Genomic DNA, 4312 nt, shown 5'->3' with positions numbered 1-4312 from the left:
GGAAAGAGCTGCTCAGTTCTCTGAGGTTTTTTGCAGGGGCAAACGCCCTGGGAAACGCCCCTCTCGGTGGCGGTACCGGAAGTTGCAGGCCACATATTTGGGGAAAACCACGTCTTGGTTTTCCAGGTCCATTACCTCTAGCTCTTGATTCTGTCTCAGGGAAAGCATCCGGTATTCTGTGCGCTTCCTGAAAACGGCTCTCCCAGCCCTGTCCAAGGAGGACAGGCGCAGGTGGAACGTGACTTTTCTCTGCCAGAGTAAGGTGACCCCGAGGCTGCGGGACTTGTTCCGTGCACTGCACCGGAAAATGATGTGCTGGTTGGCGTAGCACACCACCAGGTCCCAGCTGAAGTCGAAGCCTTCCCACTGCCAGCTGCACTGCTTGTCCATATGGAGGTGGCCCCTGCACCGCATGCTGTTCCCCTGGGGGTCGGACACATAGACGTCCACGGGCCAGAGCTTTCTGGTCTGCTCAGCCCGGAGGGGGCCAAGCCAATGCTCTTTGTACACTGGGGACAGCCAAGCAGCAGGGATTGCGCATCCTGGTGGATGACACGTGCTGACGTCAGGTCCCAGATTATGTAGGTAAGCCGCAGCTGCTGGAACACTGGCACGAAGGCTCTGCCCTGCTCGGTCTCCAGGAAAGCGGTGCCCTCCGAATCCCTCCTGGACCTGGCAAACCGTGAGTCGGTGTCAGGCAATAGGGCCCTGCGCGGGCCCCTGCATGTCGGCTGCAGCTGCAAGAACATCCACTTTTTCAGCATGGCGTACACGTCCATCTCCACCCCCATCACCAAGAGCCGTGAAGAGGCAACGACCTCTTTCATGAGATCCAGGCTGACTTCTCGCAATAGCCCCTCACTACACTGGGTCATCATGTTGTCCAGCAGCCACTGAAGACACCTGGTCCTGATGGTCGGGAGTCCGTAGCTTTCAGCAGAGTAGTAGTAGCTGCATACGGTCTGGGCACTGACAGTCTCCTTCATGACCTCCCCGCACTGCTGAATCACCTCGTCCAGCTGCAGCATGCTGGCTGTGGCCAGGATGGCGACGACTCGACCGGATGGGATGAGCATGGAGTCTCAGTACAGGGAACCTAAAGCCTCGTGCAGTGCCTCACGATCAATGTTCTCGTCAGGTACCCGCAACTCTATAGTATCCATGGTTTTCTCCCGTCAAGCGCCACTGAACATGCAGCCTTTTTGTAGACCCTCTTATCAGCACCTCTGTAAAGCTATATAACAGAGAATTCTTAAAATGTAACATATGGTTATACTGCACTATTCAAATTATGTAAACATTCTCCTTAGGCAGGATCAAATGAACTTAGAGGCTTGCCATTTTCAAGAGGATTTTGTTTGTTTGTATTTTCTCTTATACTGTACTTCCCTTGTCATTGAAAGATCCAGACTCTCTCTGCAACACATCATTTGTTTAGCATATTACACTTGTCAGTGCAGTATTTAATATTATTCATTTCCTCAAAAATGGAAAACATCCCATTCATTCCTCATTTTCTTTCACTGTAAGTTTGTTACTTGCTAAGCCTTGTGTCTGGTGCTGGTAATTCAAAGTCCTTGCCTCAAACATTCAAAAATCTAGTGCTGAAAAATAATACAATGAAATAACTACAGCCATATGGGGAGAAATGTTTTATCAAGGCCTGATGGGAGTACAGTTGAAGAAAGATATATATAACTGCCTTGGAGGTGTGAGAAACGGTGGTCTTTGATCCAGAGCTCAAACCACGAGGAATGAGTAGTTGTTTGCAAGAAACAAGGAAAGTGCCAAGAGAGCTCAAGATGTTCACACAGGTGGAGTGGGAACAAAAATAAAAACATTAAGAAAAGCTAAAATTATTTTGGGAACATAAGATCTTCCCACAAACTAAAGGTATGTGTGCCTATGGAAAATGGAGTCATGCGCTCTGAGAAGCTGATTGGACACACATGTGAATGCACGTGCACACGGGCATGCACACACACACAGAGTTCCAAATGATTCTATAATTGGCAATGCTATATTAAAACAAAAGTTAAAGACCAAAGCAAAGACTGGGGCAAAATTGCCACTTTTATCACAAAAACATGGTTTCACAGGTCAAGTGATGAGATAGCCTAAGAAGTTAATTATGGAAATTAAGGTGCCTAGAGGACAGAGCTGGAACCAAGATGTAATTCTCCATAAAGGAATAATCACTAACTGTTTTAGATGGGGAAGAGCGAATTGTGTTCTTGGAATTAATGGGGAAAATTCTCACACAAAGGCCCCTGTTCCACCATCATCCTATGAAGGGAGCCTGACAGCAATCATCCCAGGAGGGAAAGATAAACAGAGTGGAATCCCTGGTACGGAGTGCCCTTACCCGGCGGGGTGGGGCCTAGTGGGTGTGGCTTAGCGTGGCGCACTCTCGAGAGACCGTTAGAGCAAACGTCATCTGTACCCAACAGCACTCTGGGCTGAGCTCGTGCCCGCGGCAACGGCGCCTGAAAAGGAAGCTTGTCCACTGCACCACTGAGGTATAGGCCATGGGAGCACGAAGCAGTGGGATCCCATGGCACTGGTGGGGGCGTGCCCCAGAGGAGCCAGGTGCCAGTGGCGGGGAGGAGTAGGCTGAGGAGGCAGTAGTGGCAGAGAGAGAGGACGGGAAGGAGAGTGAAGAGGCCAGACCTGCCGCCAGTCAGGGGAGCCGCAAGCGGGAGACAGGCCCAGTGGGGCCGCTCACAAAAGAGAGCTGCCGGAAACATGCTACAGATTGTTCAGGGTCCGTTTATGAGGCACTCTTCCTGAGAGGAGAACAGAGCGACGTGCGGATCTGCGCACAGGGGGAGGAGTGGAACTTGCATAAGGTCTCCTTGTGCCAGTCAGGGTACTTTGCTAGCATGTTCAGTGGCGCTTGACGGGAGAAAACCATGGATACTATAGAGTTGCAGGTGCCTGACGAGAACATTGATCATGAGGCACTGCACGAGGCTTTAGGTTCCCTGTACTGAGACTCCATGCTCATCCCATCCGGTCGAGTCGTCGCCATCCTGGCCACAGCCAGCATGCTGCAGCTGGACGAGGTGATTCAGCAGTGCGGGGAGGTCATGAAGGAGACTGTCAGTGCCCAGACCGTATGCAGCTACTACTACTCTGCTGAAAGCTACGGACTCCCGACCATCAGGACCAGGTGTCTTCAGTGGCTGCTGGACAACATGATGACCCAGTGTAGTGAGGGGCTATTGCGAGAAGTCAGCCTGGATCTCATGAAAGAGGTCGTTGCCTCTTCACGGCTCTTGGTGATGGGGGTGGAGATGGACGTGTACGCCATGCTGAAAAAGTGGATGTTCTTGCAGCTGCAGCCGACATGCAGGGGCCCGCGCAGGGCCCTATTGCCTGACACCGACTCACGGTTTGCCAGGTCCAGGAGGGATTCGGAGGGCACCGCTTTCCTGGAGACCGAGCAGGGCAGAGCCTTCGTGCCAGTGTTCCAGCAGCTGCGGCTTACCTACATAATCTGGGACCTGACGTCAGCACGTGTCATCCACCAGGATGCGCAATCCCTGCTGCTTGGCTGTCCCCAGTGTACAAAGAGCATTGGCTTGGCCCCCTCCGGGCTGAGCAGACCAGAAAGCTCTGGCCCGTGGACGTCTATGTGTCCGACCCCCAGGGGAACAGCATGCGGTGCAGGGGCCACCTCCATATGGACAAGCAGTGCAGCTGGCAGTGGGAAGGCTTCGACTTCAGCTGGGACCTGGTGGTGTGCTACGCCAACCAGCACATCATTTTCCGGTGCAGTGCACGGAACAAGTCCCGCAGCCTCGGGGTCACCTTACTCTGGCAGAGAAAAGTCACGTTCCACCTGCGCCTGTCCTCCTTGGACAGGGCTGGGAGAGCCGTTTTCAGGAAGCGCACAGAATACCGGATGCTTTCCCTGAGACAGAATCAAGAGCTAGAGGTAATGGACCTGGAAAACCAAGACGTGGTTTTCCCCAAATATGTGGCCTGCAACTTCCGGTACCGCCACCGAGAGGGGCGTTTCCCAGGGCGTTTGCCCCTGCAAAAAACCTCAGAGAACTGAGCAGCTCTTTCCTGGGGTCAGGGACGACCAGCTTGGTCCAGATGCCAGCTCCTTCTGTGGGACCAACCAGGCTTGCCCATCTCTGGTAACCAACTCTGTCAGAGGCTTTGTTGAACTGTAGCTCATAATACTTGAGATTGTTTACATGAGCATATGAAGAGGACAAATTTTGAAGCCCCGCAGACACCTCGAGAACTCATTTGGGCTGTTAATGTGGCAACCTGTCATCCTGGTTTAGGATCCATCGAC

General features: G+C 52.6%; 1 pseudogene across 1 annotated transcript; it reads left to right on the top strand.

The window, feature by feature from the left end:
- Window positions 1–1044: 1044 nt before the first annotated feature.
- Window positions 1045–4063, top strand: LOC307069652 (germ cell-less protein-like 1; annotated as a pseudogene). The gene is made up of 2 exons: window positions 1045–1138; window positions 2764–4063. The product of its transcript is annotated as a germ cell-less protein-like 1 (transcript).
- Window positions 4064–4312: the final 249 nt, after the last annotated feature.

The sequence above is a fragment of the Hyperoodon ampullatus genome, assembly GCF_949752795.1.
Source record: "Hyperoodon ampullatus genome assembly, chromosome: X".
Taxonomy (NCBI): domain Eukaryota; kingdom Metazoa; phylum Chordata; class Mammalia; order Artiodactyla; family Ziphiidae; genus Hyperoodon; species Hyperoodon ampullatus.
Note: the sequence above shows the minus strand (reverse complement) of the source record. Positions and strands in the feature narration are given on the sequence as shown.